Here is a 26,081-nt window from a genome sequence, read left to right on the forward strand (position 1 = left end):
TTCACCATCAGTAAGAAGGTCAGAGGGATACAGTAAAGTTGAAGTGAAGCATCGGAATCCATAACTAGTGTCACAGGAATGGTTCAAACATAGACAGTAAGAGGAGTCAGTCTTCTTGTACTTAAGTCGGGATTGTGCCTTCTGTATTTAATTCCGATGCAATTTCTGTGTTTCATCGTCAATAAGAAGGTCCAAGGGATACAGTAAACCTGAAGTGAAGCATCGGAATCTATAACTAGTGTCACAGGAATGGTTCAAAACAAAGTCAGTAAGAAGAGTCAGTCTTCTTGTACTTAAGTCGGCATTGTGCTTTTGTATTTAATTCCGATGCAATTTCTGTGTTTCATCGTCAATAAGAATGACCAAGGGATACAGTAAACCTGAAGTGAAGCATCGGAATCTATAACTAGTGTCACAGGAATGGTTCAAATCATTGTCAATAAGAAGAGTCAGAGTTCTTGTACTTAAGTCGGCATTGTGCTTTTTGTATTTAATTCCGATGCAATTTCTGTGTTTCATCGTCAATAAGAAGGTCCAAGGGATACAGTAAACCTGAAGTGAAGCATCGGAAACTACAACTAGTGTCACAGGATTGGTTCAAAACATAGACAGTAAGAAGGGTCAGTCTTCTTGTACTTAAGTCGGCATTGTGCCTTTTCTATTTTATTCCGATGCAATTTCTGTGTTTCATCGTCAATAAGAAGGTCAGAGGGATACAGTAAACCTGAAGTGAAGCATCGGAATCTATCACTAGTGTCACAGGAATGGTTCATAACATAGTCAGTAAGAAGTGTCAGTCTTCTTGTACTTAAGTCTGCATTGTGCCTTTCGTATTTAATTCTGATGCAAATTCTGTGTTTCACCGTCAGTAAGAAGGTCAGAGGGATACAGTAAACTTGAAGTGAAGCATCGGAATCCATAACTAGTGTCACAGGAATGGTTCAAACATAGACAGTAAGAGGAGTCAGTCCTCTTGTACTTAAGTCTGCATTGTGCCTTTCGTATTTAATTCCGATGCAAATTCTGTGTTTCACCGTCAGTAAGAAGGTCAGAGGGATACAGTAAACTTGAAGTGAAGCATCGGAATCCATAACTAGTGTCACAGGAATGGTTCAAACATAGACAGTAAGAGGAGTCAGTCTTCTTGTACTTAAGTCGGGATTGTGCCTTCTGTATTTAATTCCGATGCAATTTCGGTGTTTCATCGTCAATAAGACGGTCAGAGGGATACAGTAAACCTGGAGTGAAGCATCGGAATCTACAACTACAGTCACAGTAATGTTTCAAATCATAGACAGTAAGATGTGTCAGTCTTCTTGTACTTAAGTCGGCATTGTGCCTTTTGTATTTAATTCCGATGCAATTTCTGTGTTTCATCGTCAATAAGAAGGTCCAAGGGATACAGTAAACCTGAAGTGAAGCATCGGAATCTATAACTAGTGTCACAGGAATGGTTCAAAGCATAGTTAGTAAGAAGAGTCAGTCTTCTTGAACTTAAGTCAGCATTGTGCCTTTTGTATTTAATTCCGATGCAATTTCTGTGTTTCATCGTCGATAAGAAGGTCCAAGGGATACAGTAAACCTGAAGTGAAGCATCGGAATCTATAACTAGTGTCACAGGAATGGTTCAATGCATAGACAGTACGAAGAGTCAGTCTTCTTGTACTTATGTCGGCATTGTTGCTTTTGTATTTAATTCCGATGCAATTTCTGTGTTTCATCGTCAATAAGAAGGTCATAGGGATACAGTAAACCTGAAGAGAAGCATCGGAATCTATAACTAGTGTCACAGGAATGGTTCAAAGCATAGTCAGTAAGAAGAGTCAGTCTTCTTGTACTTAAGTCGGCATTGTGCCTTTTGTATTTAATTCCGATGCAATTTCTGTGTTTCATCGTCGATAAGAAGGTCCAAGGGATACAGTAAACCTGGAGTGAAGCATCGGAATCTATAACTAGTGTCAATGGAATGTTCAAAACATCGACGGTAAGAAGAGTCAGTCTTCTTGTACTTAAGTCGGCATTGTGCCTTTTGTATTTATTTCCGATTCAATTTCTGTGTTTCAGCGTCAATAAGAAGGTCCAAGGAATACAGTAAACCTGAAGTGAAGTATCGGAATCTATAAGTAGTGTCACAGGAATGGTTCGTAACATAGACAGTAAGAAGAGTCAGTCTTCTTGTACTTAAGTCGGCATTGTGCCTTTTGTATTTAATTCCGATGCAATTTCTGTGTTTCATCGTCAATAAAAAGTTCCAAGGGATACAGTAAGCCTCAAGTGAAGCATCAGAATCTAAAACTAGTGTCACAGGAATGGTTCAAAACATAGTCAGTAGGAAGAGTCGGTCTTCATGTACTTATGTCGGCGTTGTGCCTTTTGCATTTAATTCCGATGCAATTTCTGTGTTTCATCGTCATTAAGAAGGTCCAAGGGATACAGTAAAAATCTATTAAATCTATTAAATCTAGTAACTCTTTGTAGTTAAGATCACTGAGTTTTGCACCCGCAATCATCAGTTTGACATTTTGATGATATAAACAAACACATACGGAGTGTGTCCCTGAGGATCCAGCCAAAATACACCACTTAGGGCAGAGGTCACAAAATTTTGACCTTCCAATTTTGCATTCAGGACGAGAATTTTTTAGAGCTACATGACGTTCATTTAAATTTGACAGTACTATTTGTTTCTACTTTGTTACTTTAACTCCATTTATAACAACTCTTTTGCTATCTTTGCAACCTGGGTACATTCTACTGTTTTCATCATCTTCAAAAAACTGCTGGATCTGTTTAATTGTTTCTTCACTTATACCTGATCCTTTCTTCTTTCCTAAAACTGGAAGAATGCCTTGCTCTTTCACTAATTTTGGGGTTAGTTTAACCAAACGATGAGAAGCATTGAATTCATGAACTATTTTTTCTCTTGACCATGAGTCAGGGAGCAAACTGAAAATTTTAACTTTTTCCTGTTTAGATGTCACTGAGCATTTAATTTTTAACTTCTCTATTAAGCGTCAGATGATGCTGGTGGTAGGTTTTCTTCTTCTTTAGAAATTATGTTGGTATCTATATCTCTTACGTCGATCTCTTGTAGAATTTTAGAACATGTTTTTTGCTCGCGTATCATGTCATTTCTGGAAACCCAGAATCTACTATGTAGGAATCAACATGGATTCCGGAAACAGCGATCGTGTGAGACCCAACTCGCCTTATTTGTTCATGAGACCCAGAAAATATTAGATACAGGCTCCCAGGTACATGCTATTTTTCTTGACTTCCGGAAGGCGTTCGATACAGTTCCGCACTGTCGCCTGATAAACAAAGTAAGAGCCTACGGAATATCAGACCAGCTGTGTGGCTGGATTGAAGAGTTTTTAGCAAACAGAACACAGCTTGTTGTTATCAATGGAGAGACGTCTACAGACGTTAAAGTAACCTCTGGCGTGCCACAGGGGAGTGTTATGGGACCATTGCTTTTCACAATATATATAAATGACTTAGTAGATAGTGTCGGAAGTTCCATGCGGCTTTTCGCGGATGATGCTGTAGTATACAGAGAAGTTGCAGCATTAGAAAATTGTAGCGAAATGCAGGAAGATCTGCAGCGGATAGGCACTTGGTGCAGGGAGTGGCAACTGACCCTTAACATAGACAAATGTAGTGTATTGCGAATACATAGAAAGAAGGATCCTTTATTGTATGATTATATGATAGCGGAACAAACACTGGTAGCAGTTACGTCTGTAAAATATCTGGGAGTATGCGTGCGGAACGATTTGAAGTGGAATGATCATATAAAATTAATTGTTGGTAAGGCGGGTACCAGGTTGAGATTCATTGGGAGAGTGCTTAGAAAATGTAGTCCATCAACAAAGGAGGTGGCTTACAAAACACTCGTTCGACCTATACTTGAGTATTGCTCATCAGTGTGGGATCCGTACCAGGTCGGGTTGACGGAGGAGATAGAGAAGATCCAAAGAAGAGCGGCGCGTTTCGTCACCGGGTTATTTGGTAACCGTGATAGCGTTACGGAGATGTTTAATAAACTCAAGTGGCAGACTCTGCAAGAGAGGCGCTCTGCATCGCGGTGTAGCTTGCTCGCCAGGTTTCGAGAGGGTGCGTTTCTGGATGAGGTATCGAATATATTGCTTCCCCCTACTTATACCTCCCGAGGAGATCACGAATGTAAAATTAGAGAGATTAGAGCGCGCACGGAGGCTTTCAGACAGTCGTTCTTCCCGCGAACCATACGCGACTGGAACAGGAAAGGGAGGTAATGACAGTGGCACGTAAAGTGCCCTCCGCCACACACCGTTGGGTGGCTTGCGGAGTATCAATGTAGATGTAGATGTAAACCTGAAGTGAGGCATCGGAATCTATAACTAGTGTCACAGGAATGGTTCAAAACATAGACAGTAGGAAGAGTCAGTCTTCTTGTACTTAAGTTGGCATTGTGCCTTTTCTATTTAATTCCGATTCAATTTCTGTGTTTCATCGTCAATAAGAAGGTCCAAGGGATACAGTAAACCTGAAGTGAAGCATCGGAATCTATAAGTAGTGTCACACTAATGGTTCAAATCAAAGTCAGTAAGAAAAGTCAGTCTTCTTGTTCTTAAGTCGGCATTGTGCCTTTTGTATTTAATTCCGATGCAATTTCAGTGTTTCATCGACAATAACAAAGTGCAAGGGATACAGTAAACCTGGAGTGAAGCATCGGAATCTATAACTAGTGTCAATGGAATGTTCAAAACATCGACGGTAAGAAGAGTCAGTCTTCTTGTACTTAAGTCGGCATTGTGCTTATTGTATTTAATTCCGATGCAATTTATGTGTTTCATCGTTAACAAGAAGGTCAGAGGGATACAGTAAACCTGAAGTGAAGCATCGGAATCTATCGCTAGTGTCACAGGAATGGTTCAAACATAGTCAGTAAGATGAGTCAGTCTTCTTGTTCTTAAGTCGGAATTGTGCTTTTTGTATTTCATTCCGATGCAATTTCTGTGTTTCATTGTCAATAAGAAGGTCCAAGGGATACAGTAAACCTGGAGCGAAGCATCGGAATCTATAACTAGTGTCACAGGAATGGTTCAAAACATTGACTGTAGGAAGAGTCAGTCTTCCTGTACTTAAGCCGGTATTGTGCCTTTTGTATTTACTTCCGATGCAATTTCTGTGTTTCATCGTCAATAAGAAGGTCCAAGGGATACAGTTAACCTCAAGTGAAACATCGGAATCTATAACTAGTGTCACTGGAATGGTTCAAAATATAGACAGTAACAAGAGTCAGTCTTCTTGTAGTTAAGTCGGCATTGTGCCTTTTGTATTTAATTCCAATGCAATTTCTGTGATTCATCGTCAATAAGAAGGTCCAAAGGATACAGTAAACTTGAAGTGAAGCATCGGATTCTATAACTAGTGTCACAGAAATGGTTCAAAACATAGACAGTAAGAAGAGTCAGTCTTCGTGTACTTATGCCGGCATTTTGCCTTTTGTTTTTAATTCCGATGCAATTTCTGTGTTTCATTGTCAATAAGAAGGTCCAAGGGCAACAGTAAACCTGAAGTGAAGCATCGGAATCTATAACTAGTGTCACAGGAATGGTTCAAAGCATAGACAGTACGAAGAGTCAGTCTTCTAGTACTTAAGTCGGCATTGTGGCTTTTGTATTTAATTCCGATGCAATTTCTGTGTTTCATCGTCAATAAGAAGGTCATAGGGATACAGTAAACCTGAAGAGAAGCATCGGAATCTATAACTAGAGTCACAGGAATGGTTCAAAGCATAGTCAGTAAGAAGAGTCAGTCTTCTTGTACTTAAGTCGGCATTGTGCCTTTTGTGTTTAATTCCGATGCAATTTCTGTGATTCATCGTCAATAAGAAAGTCAGAGGGATACAGTAAACCTGAAGTGAAGCATCGGAATCTAAAACTAGTGTCACAGGAATGGTTCATAACATAGTCAGTAAGAAGAGACAGTCTTCTTGTAGTTAAGTCGGCATTGTGCCTTTTGTATTTAATTCCGATGCAATTTCTGTGTTACATCGTCAAGAAGAAGGTCCAAGGGATACAGTGAACCTAGAGTGAAGCATCGGAATCTATAAGTAGTGTCACAGGAATGATTCAAAACATAGACAGTAAGAAGAGTCGGTCTTCTTGTACTTAAGTCGGCATTGTGCCTTTTGTATTTACTTCCCATGCAATTTCTGTGTTTCATCGTCAATAAGAAGTTCCAAGGGATACAGTAAGCCTCAAGTGAAGCATCAGAATCTATAACTAGTGTCACAGGAATGGTTCAAAACATAGTCAGTAGGAAGAGTCGGTCTCCATGTACTTATATCGGCATTGTGCCTTTTGTATTTAATTCCGATGCAATTTCTGTGTTTCATCGTCATTAAGAAGGTCCAAGGGACACAGTAAACCTGAAGTGAAGCATCGGAATCTATAACTAGTGTCACAGGAATGGTTCAAATCATAGACAGTAGGATGTGTCAGTCTTCTTGTACTTAAGTTGGCATTGTGCCTTTTGTATTTAATTCTGATGCAATTTCTGTGTTTCATCGTCAATAAGAAGGTCCAAGGGATACAGTAAACCTGAAGTGAAGCATCGGAAACATATAACTAGTGTCACACTAATGGTTCAAAACAAAGTCAGTCAGAAGAGTCAGTCTTCTTGTTCTTAAGTCGGCATTGTGCCTTTTGTATTTAATTCCGATGCAATTTCTGTGTTTCATCGACAATAACAAGGTCCAAGGGATACAGTAAACCTGGAGTGAAGCATCGGAATCTATAGCTAGTGTCACAGGAATGGTTCAAACATAGTCAGTAAGAAGAGTCAGTCTTCTTGTTCTTAAGTCGGCATTGTGCTTTTTGTATTTACTTCCGATGCAATTTCTGTGTTTCAACGTCAATAACAAGGTCCAAGGGATACAGTAAACCTGGAGCGAAGCATCTGAATCAATAACTAGTGTCACAGGAATGGTTCAAAACATTGTCAGTAGGAAGAGTCGGTCTTCATGTACTTATGTCGGCATTGTGCCTTTTGTATTTAATTCCGATGCAATTTCTGTGTTTCATCGTCATTAAGAAGGTCCAAGGGATACAGTAAACCTGAAGTGAAGCATCGGATCTATAACTAGCGTCACAGGAATGGTTCAAAGCATAGACAGTAGGAAGAGTCAGTCTTCTTGTACTTAAGTTGGCATTGTGCCTTTTGTATTTAATTCCGATGCAATTTCTGTGCTTCATCGTCAATAAGAAGGTCCAATCGATACAGTAAACCTGAAGTGAAGCAACGGAATCTATAACTAGTGTCACACTAATGGTTCAAATCAAAGACAGTAAGAAGAGTCAGTCTTGTTGTCCTTAAGTCAGCATTGTGCCTTTTGTATTTAATTCCGATGCAATTTCTGTGTTTCATCGACAATAACAAGGTCCAAGGGATACAGTAAACCTGGAGTGAAGCATCGGAATCTATAACTAGAGTCAATGGTATGGTTCAAAAATAGTCAGTAAGAAGAGTCAGTCTTCTTGCACTTAAGTCGACATTGTGCCTATTGTACTTTATTCCGATGCAATTTCTGTGTTTCATCGTCAACAAGAACGTCAGAGGGATACAGTAAACCTGAAGTGAAGCATCGGAATCTATAGCTAGTGTCACAGGAATGGTTCGAACATAGTCAGTAAGAAGAGTCAGTCTTCTTGCTCTTAAGTCGGCATTGTGCTTTTTGTATTTACTTCCGATGCAATTTCTGTGTTACAACGTCAATAAGAATGTCCAAGGGATACAGAAAACCTGTAGCGAAGCATCTGAATCAATAACTAGTGTCACAGGAATGGTTCAAAACATAGACAGTAAGAAAAGTCAGTCTTCTTGTACTTAAGTCGGCATTGTGCCCTTTGTATTTGCTTCCGATGCAATTTCTGTGTTTCATCGTCAATAAGAAGGTCCAAGGGATACAGTTAACCTCAAGTGAAACATCGGAATCTATAACTAGTGTCACAGGAATGGTTCAAAACATAGTCAGTAGGAAGAGTCGGTCTTCATGTACTTAAGTCGGCATTGTGCCTTTTCTACTTAATACCGATGCAAGTTCTGTGTTTCATCGTCAATAAGAAGGTCCAAGGGATACAGTAAACTTCAAGTGAAGCATCGGTATCTATAACTAGTGTCACAGGAATGGTTCAAAACATAGTCAGTAGGAAGAGTAGGTCATCATGTACTTAAGTCGGCATTGTGCATTTTGTATTTAATTCCGACTCAATTTTAGTGTTTCATCGTCAATGTGAAGGTCCAAGGAATACAGTAAACCTCAAGTGAAGCATCGGAATCTATAACTAGCGTCACAGGAATGGTTTAAATCATAGACAGTAAGAAGAGTCAGTCTTCTTGTACTTAAGACGGCATCGTGCATTTTGTATTTAATTCCGAAGCCATTTCTGTGTTTCCTTGTCAATAAGAAAGTCAGAGGGATACACTACACCTGAAGTGAAGCATCGGAATCTGTAGCTAGTGTCACAGGAGTGGTTCAAAACATAGACAGTAAGAAGAGTCAGTTTTCTTGTCCTTAAGTCGGCATTGTGCCTATTGTATTTAATTCCGATGCAATTTGTGTGGTTCTTCGTCACCAAGAAGGTCCAAGGGATACAGTATACCTGGAGTGAAGCATCGGAATCTGTAACTAGTGTCACAGGAATGGTTCAAAACATGGACAGTAAGAAGACTCCGTCTTCTTGTACTTAATTCGGCATTGTGCCTTTTGTATTTAATTCCGATGCAATTTCTGTGTTTCATCGTCAATAAGAAGTTCCAAGGGGTACAGTAAACCTGAAGTGAAGCATCGGAATCTAAAACTAGTGTCACAGGAATGGTTCATAACATAGTCAGTAAGAAGAGTCAGTCTTCTTGTACTAGGTACGCATTGTGCCTTTTGTATTTTATTCTGATGCAATTTCTGTGGTTCATCGTCAATAAGAAGGTCAGAGGGATACAGTATACCTGAAGTGAAGCATCCGAATCTATAACTAGTGTCACAGGAATGGTTCAAAACATAGTCAGTAACAAGAGTCAGTCTTCTTGTACTTAAGTCGGCATTGTGCCATTTGTATTCAATTCCGATGCAATTTCTGTGTTTCATCGTCAATAAGAAGGTCCAAAGGATACAGTAAACCTGAAGTGAAGCATCGGAATCTATAACTAGTGTCACAGGAATGGTTCAAATCGTAGACAGTAAGAAGAGTCAGTCTTCTTGTACTTAAGTCAGCATCGTGCCTTTTGAATTTAATTCCGAAGCCATTTCTGTGTTTCATCGTCAATAAGAAAGTCAGAGGGATACGCTAAACATGAAGTGAAGCATCGGAATCTATAGCTAGTGTCACAGGAATGGTTCAAAACATAGGCAGTAAGGAGAGTCAGTCTTCTTGTCCTTAAGTCGGCATTGTGCTTTTGTATTTAATTCCGATGCTAATTGTGTGTTTCTTCGTCAATAAGAAGGTCCAAGGGATATAGTAAACCTGGAGTGATGCATCGGACTCTATAACTAGTGTCACAGGAATGGTTCAAAACATAGACAGTAAGAAGAGTCAGTCTTCTTGTACTTAAGTCGGCATTGTGCCTTTTGTATTTAATTCCGATTCAATTTCTGTGTTTCAGCGTCAAAAAGAAGGTCCAAGGCATACAGTAAACCTGAAGTGAAGCATCGGAATCTATAACTAGTGTCACAGGAATGGTTCAAAACAAAGTCAGTAAGAAGCGTCAATCTTCTTGTTCTTAAGTCGGCATTGTGCCTTTTGTATTTAATTCCGACGCAATTTCTGTGTTTCATCGTCAATACGAAGGTCCAAGGAATACAGTAAACCTGAAGTGAAGCATCGGAATCCATAACTAGTGTCACAGGAATAGTTCAAAACATAGACAGGAAGAAGAGTCAGTCTTCTTGTACTTAAGTCGGCATTGTGCCTTTTGTATTTAATTCCGATTCAATTTCTGTGTTTCAGCGTCAAAAAGAAGGTCCACAGGATACAGTAAACCTGAAGTGAAGCATCGGAATCTATAACTAGTGTCACAGGAATGGTTCAAATCATAGACAGTAAGAAGAGGCAGTCTTCTAGTACTTAAGTCGGCATCGTGCCTTTTGAATTTAATTCCGAAGCCATTTCTGTGTTTCATCGTCAATAAGAAAGTCAGAGGGATACACTAAACCTGAAGTGAAGCATCGGAATCTATAGCTAGTGTCACAGGAATGGTTCAAAACAAAGGCAGTAAGATGAGTCAGTCTTCTTGTCCATAAGTCGGCATTGTGCCTTTTGTATTTAATTCCGATGCAAATTGTGTGTTTCTTCGTCAATAAGAAGGTCCAAGGGATATAGTAGACCTGGAGTGAAGCATCGGAAACTATAACTAGTGTCACAGGAATGGTTCAAAACATAGACAGTAAGAAGAGTCAGTCTTCTTGTACTTAATTCGGCATTGTGCCTTTTGTATTTAATTCCGATGCAATTTCTGTGTTTCATCGTCAATAGGAAGGTCCAAGGGATACAGTAAACCTGAAGTAAGGCATCGAAATCTATAACTAGTGTCACAGGAATGGTTCAAAACATAGACAGTAGGAAGAGTCAGTCCTCTTGTACTTAAGTCGGCATTGTGCCTTTTGTATTTAATTCCGATTCAATTTCTGTGTTTCAGCGTCAAAAAGAAGGTCCAAGGGATACAGTAAACCTGAAGTGAAGCATCGGAATCTATAACTAGTGTCACAGGAATGGTTCAAATTAAAGTCAGTAAGAAAGGTCAATCTTCTTGTCCTTAAGTCGGCATTGTGCCTTTTGTATTTAATTCCGATGCAATTTCTGTGTTTCATCGTCAATACGAAGGTCCAAGGGATACAGTAAACCTGGAGTGTAGCATCGGAATCCATAACTAGTGTCACAGGAATGGTTCAAAACTTAGACAGTAAGAAGAGTCAGTCTTCTTGTACTTAAGTCGGCATTGTGCCTTTTCTATTTAATTCCGATGCAATTTCTGTGTTTCATCGTCAATAAGAAGTTCCAAGGGATACAGTAAACCTGAAGTGAAGCATCGGAATCTAAAACTAGTGTTACAGGAATGGTTCATAACATAGTCAGTAAGAAGAGTCAGTTTTCTTGTACTAGGTCCGCATTGAGCCTTTTGTATTTTATTCCGATGCAATTTCTGTGGTTCATCGTCAATAAGAAGGTCAGAGGGATACAGTATACCTGAAGTGAAGCATCCAAAACTATAATAAGTGTCACAGGAATGGTTCAAAACATAGTCAGTAAAAAGAGTCAGTCTTCTTGTACTTAAGTCGGCATTGTGCCTTTTGTATTCAATTCCGATGCAATTTCTGTGTTTCATCGTCAACAAGAAGGTCCAAAGGATACAGTAAACGTGAAGTGAAGCATCAGAATCTATAACTAGTGTCACAGGAATGGTTCAAAACATAGACAGTAAGAACAGTCAGTCTTCTTGTACTTAAGTCGGCATCGTGCCTTTTAAATTTAATTCCGAAGCCATTTCTGTGTTTCATCGTCAATAAGAAAGTCAGAGGGATACATTAAACCAGAGGTGAAGCATCGGAATCTATAGCTAGTGTCACAGGAATGGTTCAAAACATAGGCAGTAAGAAGAGTCAGTCTTCTTGTCCTTAAGTCATCATTGTGCCTTTTGTATTTAATTCCGATGCAAACTGTGTGTTTCTTCGTCATTAAGAAGGTGCAAGGGATACAGTAAACCTGGAGGGAAGCATTGGAATCTATAACTAGTGTCACAGGAATGGTTCAAAACATAGACAATAAGAAGAGTCAGTCTTCTTGTACTTAATTCGGCATTGTGCCTTTTCTATTTAATTCCGATGCAATTTTTGTGTTTCATCGTCAATAAGAAGGTCCAAGGGATACAGTAAACCTGAAGTAAGGCATCGAAATCTATAACTAGTGTCACAGGAATGGTTCAAACCATAGACAGTAGGAAGAGTCAGTCTTCTTGTACTTAAGTCGGCATTGTGCCTTTTGTATTTAATTCCGATTCAATTTCTGTCTTTCAGCGTCAATAAGAAGGTCCAAGGAATACAGTAAACCTGAAGTGAAGCATCGGAATCTATAACTAGTGTCACAGGAATGGTTCAAAACATTGACAGTAGGAAGAGTCAGTCTTCTTGTACTTAAGTCGGCATTGTGCCTTTTGTATTTAATTCCGATTCAATTTCTGTGTTTCAGCGTCAAAAAGAAGGTCCAAGGGATACAGTAAACCTGAAGTGAAGCATCGGAATCTATAACTAGTGTCACAGGAATGGTTCAAAACAAAGTCAGTAAGAAGCGTCAAACTTCTTGTTCTTAAGTCGGCATTGTGCCTTTTGTATTTAATTCCGACGCAATTTCTGTGTTTCATCGTCAATACGAAGGTCCAAGGAATACAGTAAACCTGAAGTGAAGCATCGGAATCCATAACTAGTGTCACAGGAATAGTTCAAAACATAGACAGGAAGAAGAGTCGGTCTTCTTGTACTTAAGTCGGCATTGTGCCTTTTGTATTTAATTCCGATTCAATTTCTGTGTTTCAGCGTCAAAAAGAAGGTCCAAAGGATACAGTAAACCTGAAGTGAAGCATCGGAATCTATAACTAGTGTCACAGGAATGGTTCAAATCATAGACAGTAAGAAGAGGCAGTCTTCTTGTACTTAAGTCGGCATCGTGCCTTTTGAATTTAATTCCGAAGCCATTTCTGTGTTTCATCGTCAATAAGAAAGTCAGAGGGATACACTAAACCTGAAGTGAAGCATCGGAATCTATAGCTAGTGTCACAGGAATGGTTCAAACATAGGCAGTAAGATGAGTCAGTCTTCTTGTCCATAAGTCGGCATTGTGCCTTTTGTATTTAATTCCGATGCAAATTGTGTGTTTCTTCGTCAATAAGAAGGTCCAAGGGATATAGTAAACCTGGAGTGAAGCATCGGAAACTATAACTAGTGTCACAGGAATGGTTCAAAACATAGACAGTAAGAAGAATCAGTCTTCTTGTACTTAATTCGGCATTGTGCCTTTTGTATTTAATTCCGATGCAATTTCTGTGTTTCATCGTCAATAGGAAGGTCCAAGGGATACAGTAAACCTGAAGTAAGGCATCGAAATCTATAACTAGTGTCACAGGAATGGTTCAAAACATAGACAGTAGGAAGAGTCAGTCCACTTGTACTTAAGTCGGCATTGTGCCTTTTGTATTTAATTCCGATTCAATTTCTGTGTTTCAGCGTCAAAAAGAAGGTCCAAGGGATACAGTAAACCTGAAGTGAAGCATCGGAATCTATAACTAGTGTCACAGGAATGGTTCAAATTAAAGTCAGTAAGAAAAGTCAATCTTCTTGTCCTTAAGTCGGCAATGTGCCTTTTGTATTTAATTCCGATGCAATTTCTGTGTTTCATCGTCAATACGAAGGTCCAAGGGATACAGTAAACCTGGAGTGTAGCATCGGAATCCATAACTAGTGTCACAGGAATGGTTCAAAACTTAGACAGTAAGAAGAGTCAGTCTTCTTGTACTTAAGTCGGCATTGTGCCTTTTCTATTTAATTCCGATGCAATTTCTGTGTTTCATCGTCAATAAGAAGTTCCAAGGGATACAGTAAACCTGAAGTGAAGCATCGGAATCTAAAACTAGTGTTACAGGAATGGTTCATAACATAGTCAGTAAGAAGAGTCAGTTTTCTTGTACTAGGTCCGCATTGTGCCTTTTGTATTTTATTCCGAAGCAATTTCTGTGGTTCATCGTCAATAAGAAGGTCAGAGGGATACAGTATACCTGAAGTGAAGCATCCAAAACTACAATAAGTGTCACAGGAATGGTTCAAAACATAGTCAGTAAAAAGAGTCAGTCTTCTTGTACTTAAGTCGGCATTGTGCCTTTTGTATTCAATTCCGATTCAATTTCTGTGTTTCATCGTCAATAAGAAGGTCCAAAGGATACAGTAAACGTGAAGTGAAGCATCAGAATCTATAACTAGTGTCACAGGAATGGTTCAAAACATAGACAGTAAGAACAGTCTGTCTTCTTGTACTTAAGTCGGCATCGTGCCTTTTGAATTTAATTCCGAAGCCATTTATGTGTTTCATCGTCAATAAGAAAGTCAGAGGGATACACTAAACCAGAGGTGAAGCATCGGAATCTATAGCTAGTGTCACAGGAATGGTTCAAAACATAGGCAGTAAGAAGAGTCAGTCTTCTTGTCCTTAAGTCATCATTGTGCCTTTTGTATTTAATTCCGATGCAAACTGTGTGTTTCTTCGTCAATAAGAAGGTGCAAGGGATACAGTAAACCTGGAGGGAAGCATTGGAATCTATAACTAGTGTCACAGGAATGGTTCAAAACATAGACAGTATGAAGAGTCAGTCTTCTTGTACTTAATTCGGCATTGTGCCTTTTCTATTTAATTCCGATGCAATTTTTGTGTTTCATCGTCAATAAGAAGGTCCAAGGGATACAGTAAACCTGAAGTAAGGCATCGAAATCTATAACTAGTGTCACAGGAATGGTTCAAACCATAGACAGTAGGAAGAGTCAGTCTTCTTGTACTTAAGTCGGCATTGTGCCTTTTGTATTTAATTCCGATTCAATTTCTGTGTTTCAGCGTCAATAAGAAGGTCCAAGGAATACAGTAAACCTGAAGTGAAGCATCGGAATCTATAACTAGTGTCACAGGAATGGTTCAAAACATTGACAGTAGGAAGAGTCAGTCTTCTTGTACTTAAGTCGGCATTGTGCCTTTTGGATTTAATTCGGATGCAATTTCTGTGTTTCATCGTCAATAAGAAGGTCCAAGGGATACAGTAAACCTGAAGTGAAGCATCGGAATCTAAAACTAGTGTCACAGGAATGGTTCAAATCATAGTCAGTAAGAAGATTCAGTCTTCTTGTACTAAGTCCGCATTGTGCCTTTTGTATTTAATTCCGATGCAATTTCTGTGTTTCATCGTCAATAAGAAGGTCAGAGGGATACAGTATACCTGAAGTGAAGCATCCGAATCTATAACTAGTGTCACAGGAATGGTTCAAAACATAGTCAGTAAACACAGTCAGTCTTCTTGTTCTTAAGTCGGCATTGTGCCTTTTGTATTCAATTCCGATGCAATTTCTGTGTTTCATCGGCAATAAGAAGGTCCAAGGGATACAGTAAACCAGAAGTGAAGCATTGGAATCTATAACTAGTGTCACAGGAATGGTTCAAATCATAGACAGTAAGAAGTGTCAGTCATTTTGAAATTAAGTTGGCATTGTGCCTTTTGTGTTTAATTCCGATGCAATTTCTGTGTTTCATAATCAATAAGAAGGTCCAAGGGATACAGTAAACCCGAAGTAAAGCATCGGAATCTATAACTAGTGTCACAGGAATGGTTCAAAACATAGACAGTAAGTAGAGTCAGTCTTCTTGTACTTCAGTCGGCATTATAGCTTTTGTATTTAATTCCGATGCAATTTCTGTGTTTCATCGTCAATAACAAGATCAGAGGGATACAGTAAACCTGAAGTGAAGCACCGGAATCTAGAACTAGTGTCACAGGATTGGTTCAAAGCATTGACAGTAGGAAGAGTCAGTCTTCTTGTACTTAAGTCGGCATTGTGCCTTTTGTATTTAATTCCGATGGAATTTCTGTGTTTCATCGTCAATAAGAAGGTCCAAGGGATACATTAAACCTGAAGTGAAGCTTCGGAATCTATAATTAGTGTCACAGGAATAGTTCAAAACATAGACAGTAAGAAGAGTCAGTCTTCATGTACTTAAGTCGGTATTGTGCCTTTTGTATTTAATTCCGATGCAATTTCTGTGTTTCATCGTTAATAAGAAGGTCCAAGGGATACAGTAAACCTGAAGTGAAGCATCGGAATCGATAACTAGTGTCACAGGAATGGTTCAAAACATAGACAGTAAGAAGAGTCAGTCTTCTTGTACTTAAGTCGGCATTGTGTCTTTTCTATTTAATTCCGATGCAATTTCTGTGTTTCATCGTCAATAAGATGTTCCAAGGGATACAGGAAACCTGAAGTGAAGCATCGGAATCAAAAACTAGTGTCACAGGAATGGTTCAAACATAGTCAGTAAGAAGAGTCAGTCTTCTTGTACTAAGTCCGCATTGTGTCTTTTGTATTTAATTCCGATGCAATTTCTGTGTTTCATCGTCAATAAGAAGGTCAGAGGGATACAGTATACCAGAAGTGAAGCATCCGAATCTATAACTAGTGTCACAGGAATGGATCAAAACATAGTCAGTAAACACAGTCAGTCTTCTTGTATTTATGTCGGCATCGTCCCTTTTGAATTTAATTCCGAAGCTACTTCTGTGTTTCATCGTCAATAAGAAAGTCTGAGGGATACACTAAACCTGAAGTGAAGCATCGGAATCTATAGCTAGTGTCACAGGAATGGTTCAAAACATAGTCAGTAAGAAGAGTCAGTCTTCTTGTCCTTAAGTCAGCATTGTGCCTTTTGTATTTAATTCCGATGCAATTTGTGTGTTTCTTCGTCAATAAGGAGGTCCAAGGGATACAGTAAACCTGGAGTGAAGCATCGGAATCTATAACTAGTGTCACAGGAATGGTTCAAAACATAGACAGTAAGAAGAGTCAGTCTTCTTGTACTTAATTCGGCTTTGTGCTTTTTGTATTTAATTCCGATGCAATTTCTGTGTTTCATCGTCAATAAGAAGGTTCAAGGGATACAGTAAACCTGAAGTGAGGCATCGGAATCTATGACTAGCTTCACAGGAATGGTTCAAACATAGTAAGTAGGAAGAGTCGGTCTTCATGTACTTAAGTCGGCATTGTGTCTTTTGTATTTAATTCCGATGCAATTTCTGTCTTTCATCGTCAATAAGAAGCTCCAAGGGATACAGTAAACCTGAAGTGAAGCATCGTAATCTATAACGACTGTCACAGGAACGGTCCAAAACATAGAGAGTAGGAAGAGTCTGTCTTCTTGTACTTAAGTCGGCATTGTGCCTTTTGTATTTAATTCCGATTCAATTTCTGTGTTTCAGCGTCAATAAGAAGGTCCAAGGGATACAGTAAACCTGAAGTGAAGCATCGGAATCTATAACTAGAGTCACAGGAATTGTTCTAAACAAAGTCAGAAAGAAGAGTCAATCTTCTTGTCCTTAAGTCGGCATTGTGCCTTTTGTATTAATTTCCGATGCAATTTCTGTGTTTCATCGTCAATAAGAAGGGCCAAGGGATACAGTAAACCTGAGGTGAAACATCGGAATCTATAACTAGTGTCACAGGAATGGTTCAAAACATAGTCAGTAAGAAGAGTCAGTCTTCGTGTACTTAAGTCGGCATTGTGCCTTTTCTATTTAATTCCGATGCAATTTCTGTGTTTCATCGTCAATAACAAGGTCCCAGGGAAACAGTAAACCTGGAGTGAAGCTTCAGAATCTATAACAAGTGTCAATGGAATGGTTCAAACATAGACAGTAAGAAGAGTCAGTCTTCTTGTACTTAAGTCGGCATTGTGCCTTTTGTATTTAATTCCGATGCAATTTCTGTGTTTCATCGTCAATAAGAAGGTCCAAGGGATACAGAAAACCAGAAGTGGAGCATCGGAATCCATAACTAGTGTCACAGGAATGGGACAAATCATAGACAGTACCAAGAGTCAGTCTTCTTGTACTTAAGACGGCATTGTGCCTTTTGTATTTAATTCCGATGCAATTTCTGTGTTTCATCGTCAATAACAAGATCAGAGGGATACAGTAGACCTGAAGTGAAGCATCGGAATCTATAACTAGTGTCACAGGAATGGTTCAAAACATAGTCAGTAAGAAGAGTCAGGCTTCTTGTACTAAGTCCGCATTGTGCCTTTTTTATTTAATTGCGATGCAATTTCTGTGTTTCATCGTCAATACGAAGGGCAGAGGGATACAGTAAACCTGAAGTGAAGCATCGGAATCTATGACTTGTGTCACAGGAATGGTTCAAAACATAGACAGTAGGAAGAGTCAGTCTTCTTGGACTTAAGTCGGCATTGTGCCTTTTCTATTTAATTCCGAGGCAATTTCTGTGTTTCATCGTCAATAAGAAGGTCCAAGGGATACAGTAAACCTGAAGTGAAGCATCGGAATCTATAACTAGTGTCACAGGAATGGTTCAAAACATAGACAGTAGGAAGAGTAAGTCTTCTTGTACTTAAGTTGGCATTGTGCCTTTTGTATTTAATTCCGATGCAATTTGTGTGTTTCATCGTCAATAAGATGGGCCAAGGGATACAGTAAACCTAGAGTGTAGCATCGGAATCGATAACTAGTGTAACAGGAATGGTTCAAAATATAGACAGTAGGAAGAGTCAGTCTTCTTGTACTTAAGTCGGCTCTGTGCCTTTTGTATTTAATTCCGATGCAATTTCTGTGTTTCATCGTCAATAAGAAGTTCCAAGGGATACAGGAAACCTGAAGTGAAGCATCGGAATCAAAAACTAGTGTCACAGGAATGCTTCAAACATAGTCAGTAAGAAGAGTCAGTCTTCTTGTACTAAGTCCGCATTGTGCCTTTTGTATTTAATTCCGATGTAATTTCTGTGTTTCATCGTCAATAAGAAGGTCAGAGGGATACACTAAACCTGCAGTGAAGCATCGGAATCTATAGCTAGTGTCACAGGAATGGTTCATAACATAGTCAGTAAGAAGAGTCAGTCTTCTTGTCCTTAAGTCAGCATTGTGCCTTTTGTATTTAATTCCGATGCAATTTGTGTGTTTCTTCGTCAATAAGGAGGTCCAAGGGATACAGTAAACCTGGAGTGAAGCATCGGAATCTATAACTAGTGTCACAGGAATGGTTCAAAACATAGACAGTAAGAAGAGTCAGTCTTCTTGTACTTAATTCGGCTTTGTGCTTCATGTATTTAATTCCGATGCAATTTCTGTGTTTCATCGTCAATAAGAAGGTTCAAGGGATACAGTAAACCTGAAGTGAGGCATCGGAATCTATAACTATTGTCACAGGAATGGTTCAAAGCATAGTCAGTAGGAAGAGTCGGTCTTCATGTACTTAAGTCGGCATTGTGCCTTTTGTATTTAATTCCAAGGCAATTTCTGTCTTTCATCGTCAATAAGAAGGTCCAAGGGATACAGTAAACCTGAAGTGAAGCATCGTAATCTATAACGACTGTCACAGGAACGGTCCAAAACATAGAGAGTAGGAAGAGTCTGTCTTCTTGTACTTAAGTCGGCATTGTGCCTTTTGTATTTAATTCCGATTCAATTTCTGTGTTTCAGCGTCAATAAGAAGGTCCAAGGGATACAGTAAACCTGAAGTGAAGCATCGGAATCTATAACTAGAGTCACAGGAATTGTTCAAAACAAAGTCAGTAAGAAGAGTCAATATTCTTGTCCTTAAGTCGGCATTGTGCCTTTTGTATTAATTTCCGATGCAATTTCTGTGTTTCATCGTCAATACGAAGGTCCAAGGGATACAGTAAACCTGGAGTGTAGCATCGGAAACTATAACTAGTGTCACAGGAATGGTTCAAATCATAGACAGTAAGAACATTCAGTCTACGTGTACTTAAGTCGGCATTTTGCCTTTTGTATTTAATTTTCATTTCAATTTCTGTGTTTCATCGTCAATAAGAAGGTCCAAGGGATACAGTAAACCTGAAGTGAAACATCGGAATCTATAACTAGTGTCACAGGAATGGTTCAAAACATAGTCAGTAAGAAGAATCAGTCTTCTTGTACTTAAGTCGGCATTGTACCTTTTCTATTTAATTCCGATGCAATTTCTGTGTTTCATCGTCAATAACAAGGTCCAAGGGAAACAGTAAACCTGGAGTGAAGCATCGGAATCTATAACAAGTGTCAATGGAATGGTTCAAACATAGACAGTAAGAAGAGTCAGTCTTCTTGTACTTAAGTCGGAATTGTGCCTTTTGTATTTAATTCCGATGCAATTTCTGTGTTTCCTAGTCAATAAGAAGGTCCAAGGGATACAGTAAACCTGAAGTGGAGCATCGGAATCTATAACTAGTGACACAGGAATGGTACAAAACATAGACAGTACCAAGAGTCAGTCTTCTTGTACTTAAGACGGCATTGTGCCTTTTGTATTTAATTCCGATGCAATTTCTGTGTTTCATCGGCAATACGAAGGGCAGAGGGATACAGTAAACCTAAAGTGAAGCATCGGAATCTATAACTTGTGTCACAGGAATGGTTAAAACATAGACAGTAGGAAGAGTCAGTCTTCCTGGACTTAAGTCGGCATTGTGCCTTTTCTATTTAATTCCGAGGCAATTTCTGTGTTTCATCGCCAATAAGAAGTTCCAAGGGATACAGTAAACCTGAAGTGAAGCATCGGAATCTATAACTAGTGTCACAGGAATGGTTCAAAACATAGACAGAAGGAAGAGTCAGTCGTCTTGTACTTAAGTCGGCAATGTCCTTTTCTATTTAATTCCGATGCAATTTCTGTGTTTCATCGTCAATAAGAAGGTCCCAGGGCTACAGTAAACGTGTAGTGAAGCATCGGAAACTATAGCTAGTGTCACAGGAATGGTTCAAACCATAGACAGTAGGAAGAGTCAGTCTTCTTGTACTTAAGTCGTCATTGTGCCTTTTGTATTTAATTCCGATGTAATTTGTGTGTTTCATCGTCAATAAGATGGTCCAAGGGATACAGTAAACCTGGAGTGTAGCATCGGAATCTATAACTAGTGTCACAGGAATGGTTCAAAATATAGACATTAAGAAGAGTCAGTCTTCATGTACTTAAGTCGGCATTTTGCCTTTTATAATAAACTCCGATGCAATTTCTGTTTCTCAGCGTCAATAAGAAGCTCCAAGGGATACAGTAAACCTGAAGTGAAGCATCGGAATCCATTACTAGTGTCACAGGAATAGTTCAAACATATACAGCAAGAAGAGTCAGTCTTCTTGTACTTAAGTCGGTATTGTGCCTTTTGTATTTAATTCCGATGAATTTCTGTGTTTCATCGTCAATAAGAAGGTCCAAGGGATACAGTAAACCTGAAGTGAAGCATCGGAATCAATAGCTAGTGTCACAGGAATGGTTCAAAACATAGACAGTAGGAAGAGTCAGTCTTCTTGTACTTAAGTCGTCATTGTGCCTTTTGTATTTAATTCCGATGTAATTTGTGTGTTTCATCGTCAATAAGATGGTCCAAGGGATACAGTAAACCTGGAGTGAAGCATCGGAATCTATAACTAGTGTCACAGGAATGGTTCAAAACTTATACAGTAAGAAGAGTCAGTCTTCTTGTACTTAAGTCAGCAATGTGCCTTTTCTATTTGATTCCAATGCAATTTCTGTGTTTCATCGTCAATAAGAAGTTCAAAGGGATAGAGTAAACCTGAAGTGAAGCATCGGAATCTAAAACTAGTGTCACAGGAATGGTTCATAACATAGTCAGTAAGAAGAGTCAGTCTTCTTGTACTAGGTCCGCATTGTGCCTTTTGTATTTTATTCCGATGCAATTTCTGTGGTTCATCGACAATAAGAAGGTCAGAGGGATACAGTATACCTGAAGTGAAGCATCCGAATCTATAACTAGTGTCACAGGAATGGTTCAAAACATAGTCAGTAACAAGAGTCAGTCTTCTTGTACTTAAGTCGGCATTGTGCCATTTGTATTCAATTCCGATGCAATTTCTGTGTTTCATCGTCAATAAGAAGGTCCAAAGGATACAGTAAACCTGAAGTGAAGCATCGGAATCTATAACTAGTGTCACAGGAATGGTTCAAAACATAGATAGTAAGAAGAGTCAGTCTTCTTGTACTTAAGTCGGCATCGTGCCTTTTGAATTTAATTCCGAAGACATTTCTGTGTTTCATCGTCAACAAGAATGTCCAAGGGATACAGTAAACCTGAAGTGAAGCATCGGACTCTATAACTAGTGTCACAGAAATGGTTCAAAGCATAGACAGTAGGAAGAGTCAGTCTGCTTGTACTTAAGTCGGCATTGTGCCTTTTGTATTTAATTCCGATGCAATTTCTGTGTTTCACCGTCAATAAGATGTTCCAGGGGATACAGTAAACCTGAAGTGAAGCATCGGAATCTAAAACTAGTGTCACAGGAATGGTTCAAAACATAGTCAGTAAGAAGAGTCTGTCTTCTTGTACTAAGTCCGCATTGTGCCTTTTGTTTTTAATTGCGATGCAATTTCTGTGTTTCATCGTCAATACGAAGGGCAGAGGGATACAGTAACCCTGAAGTGAAGCATCGGAATCTATAACTAGTGTCACAGGAACGGTTCAAAACATAGACAGTAGGAAGAGTCAGTCTTCTTGTACTTAAGTCGGCATTGTGCCTTTTGTATTTAATTCCGAACCATTTCTGTGATTCATCGTCAATAAGAACGTCCAAAGGATACAGTAAACCTGAAGTGAGGCATCGGAATCTATAACTAGTGTCACAGGAATGGTTCAAAACATAGACAGCAAGAAAAGTCAGTCGTCTTGTACTTAAGTCGGCAATGTCCTTTTCTATTTAATTCCGATGCAATTTCTGTGTTTCATCGTCAATAAGAAGGTCCAAGGGATACAGTAAACCTGAAGTGAAGCATCGGAATCTATAGCTAGTGTCACAGGAATGGTTCAAAACATAGACAGTAGGAAGAGTCAGTCTTCTTGTACTTAAGTCGTCATTGTGCCTTTTGTATTTAATTCCGATGCAATTTGTGTGTTTCATCGTCAATAAGATGGTCCAAGGGATACAGTAAACCTGGAGTGTAGCATCGGAATCTATAACTAGTGTCACAGCAATGGTTCAAAATATAGACATTAAGAAGAGTCAGTCTTCATGTACTTAAGTCGGCATTTTGCCTTTTATAATAAACTCCGATGCAATTTCTGTTTTTCATCGTCAATAAGAAGGTCCAAGGGATACAGTAAACCTCAACTGAAGCATCGGAATCTAAAACTAGTGTCACGGGAATGGTTCAAAACATAGTCAGTAAGAAGAGTCAGTCTTCATGTACTTAAGTCGGCATTGTGCCTTTTGTATTTAATTCCGATGCAATTTCTGTGTCACATCGTCAATAAGAGGGTCCAGGGGATACAGTAAACCTGGAGTGAAGCATCGGAATCTATAACTAGTGTCACAGTAATGGTTCAAAACATAGACAGTAAGAAGAAACAGTCTACTTGTACTTAAGTCGGCATTGTGCCTTTTGTATTTGATTCCGATGCAATTTCTGTCATTCATCGTCAACAAGAATGTCCAAGGGATACAGTAAACCTGAAGTGAAGCATCGGACTCTATAACTAGTGTCACAGAAATGGTTCAAAACATAGACAGTAGGAAGAGTCAGTCTGCTTGTACTTGAGTCGGCATTGTGCCTATTGTATTTAATTCCGATGCAATTTCTGTGGTTCATCGTCAATAAGAAGGTCCAAGGGAAACAGTAAACCTAAAGTGAATCATCGGAATCTATAACTAGTGTCACAGGAATGGTTCAAAACATAGTTAGTAAAAAGAGTCTGTCTTCTTGTACTTAAGTCGGCATTGTGCATTTTGTATTCAATTCCGATGCAATTACTGTGTTTCATCGTCAATAAGAAGGTCTGAGGGATACAGTAAACCTGAAGTTAATCATCGGAATCTATAACTAGTGTCACAGGAATGGTTCAAAACATAGTCAGTAAGAAGTGTCAATCATTTTGAACTTAAGTCGGCATTGTGCCTTTTGTGTTTAATTCCGATGCAATTTCTGTGTTTCATCGTCAATAAGAAGGTCCAAGGGATACAGTAAACCTGAAGTGAAGCATCGGAATCTATAGCTAGTGTCACAGGAATGGTTCAAAACATAGACAGTAGGAAGAGTCAGTCTTCTTGTACTTAAGTCGTCATTGTGCCTTTTGTATTTAATTCCGATGTAATTTGTGTGTTTCATCGTCAATAAGATGGTTCAAGGGATACAGTAAACCTGGAGTGTAGCATCGGAATCTATAACTAGTGTCACAGGAATGGTTCAAAATATAGACATTAAGAAGAGTCAGTCTTCATGTACTTAAGTCGGCATTTGCCTTTTATAATAAACTCCGATGCAATTTCTGTTCCTCATCGTCAATAAGAGGCTCCAAGGGATACAGTAAACCTGAAGTGAAGCATCGGAATCCATTACTAGTGTCACAGGAATAGTTCAAACATAGACAGTAAGAAGAGTCAGTCTTCTTGTACTTTAGTCGGTATTGTGCCTTTTGTATTTAATTCCGATGCAATAACAGTGTTTCATCGTCAATAAGAAGGTCCAAGGGATACAGTAAACCTGAAGTGAAGCATCGGAATCTATAGCTAGTGTCACAGGAATGGTTCAAAACATAGAGAGTAAGAAGAGTCAGTCTTCTTGTACTTAAGTCGTCATTGTGCCTTTTGTATTTAATTCCGATGTAATTTGTGTGTTTCATCGTCAATAAGATGGTCCAAGGGATACAGAAAACCTGGAGTGAAGCATCGGAATCTATAACTAGTGTCACAGGAATGGTTCAAAACTTATACAGTAAGAAGAGTCAGTCTTCTTGTACTTAAGTCGGCAATGTGCCTTTTCTATTTAATTCCGATGCAATTTCAGTGTTTCATCGTCAATAAGAAGTTCAAAGGGATAGAGTAAACCTGAAGTGAAGCATCGGAATCTAAAACTAGTGTCTCAGGAATGGTTCATAACATAGTCAGTAAGAAGAGTCAGTCTTCTTGTACTAGGTCCGCATTGTGCCTTTTGTATTTTATTCCGATGCAATTTCTGTGCTTCATCGTCAATAAGAAGGTCAGAGGGATACAGTATACCTGAAGTGAAGCATCCGAATCTATAACTAGTGTCACAGGAATGGTTCAAAACATAGTCAGTAACAAGAGTCAGTCTTCTTGTACTTAAGTCGGCATTGTGCCATTTGTATTCAATTCCGATGCAATTTTTGTGTTTCATCGTCAATAAGAAGGTCCAAAGGATACAGTAAACCTGAAGTGAAGCATCGGAATCTATAACTAGTGTCACAGGAATGGTTCAAATCATAGACAGTAAGAAGAGTCAGTCTTCTTGTACTTAAGTCTGCATCGTGCCTTTTGAATTTAATTCCGAAGCCATTTCTGTGTTTCATCGTCAATAAGAAAGTCAGAGGGATACACTAAACATGAAGTGAAGCATCGGAATCTATAGCTAGTGTCACAGGAATGGTTCAAAACATAGGCAGTAAGGAGAGTCAGTCTTCTTGTCCTTAAGTCGTCATTGTGCTTTTGTATTTAATTCCGATGCAAATTGTGTGTTTCTTCGTCAATAAGAAGGTCCAAGGGATATAGTAAACCTGGAGTGATGCATCGGACTCTATAACTAGTGTCACAGGAATGGTTCCAAACATAGACAGTAAGAAGAGTCAGTCTTCTTGTACTTAAGTCGGCATTGTGCCTTTTGAATTTAATTCCGATTCAATTTCTGTGTTTCAGCGTCAAAAAGAAGGTCCAAGGGATACAGTAAACCTGAAGTGAAGCATCGGAATCTATAACTAGTGTCACAGGAATGGTTCAAAACAAAGTCAGTAAGAAGAGTCAATCTTCTTGTTCTTAAGTCGGCATTGTGCCTTTTGTATTTAATTCCGCCGCAATTTCTGTGTTTCATCGTCAATACGAAGGTCCAAGGAATACAGTGAACCTGAAGTGAAGCATCGGAATCCATAACTAGTGTCACAGGAATAGTTCAAAACATAGACAGGAAGAAGAGTCAGTCTTCTTGTACTTAAGTCGGCATTGTGCCTTTTCTATTTAATTCCGATTCAATTTCTGTGTTTGATCGTCAATAAAAAGTTCCAAGGGATACAGTAAACCTGAAGTGAAGCATCGGAATCTAAAACTAGTGTTACAGGAATGGTTCATAACATAGTCAGTAAGAAGAGTCAGTCTTCTTGTTCTAGGTCAGCATTGTGCCTTTTGTATTTTGTTCCGATGCAATTTCAGTGGTTCATCGTCAATAGGAAGGTCAGAGGGATACAGTATACCTGAAGTGAAGCATCCGAATCTATAATAAGTGTCACAGGAATGGTTCAAAACATAGTCAGTAAAAAGAGTCAGTCTTCTTGTAC

The sequence above is a fragment of the Schistocerca serialis genome, chromosome 9 (genome assembly GCF_023864345.2).
Source record: "Schistocerca serialis cubense isolate TAMUIC-IGC-003099 chromosome 9, iqSchSeri2.2, whole genome shotgun sequence".
Taxonomy (NCBI): Eukaryota; Metazoa; Arthropoda; class Insecta; order Orthoptera; family Acrididae; genus Schistocerca; species Schistocerca serialis.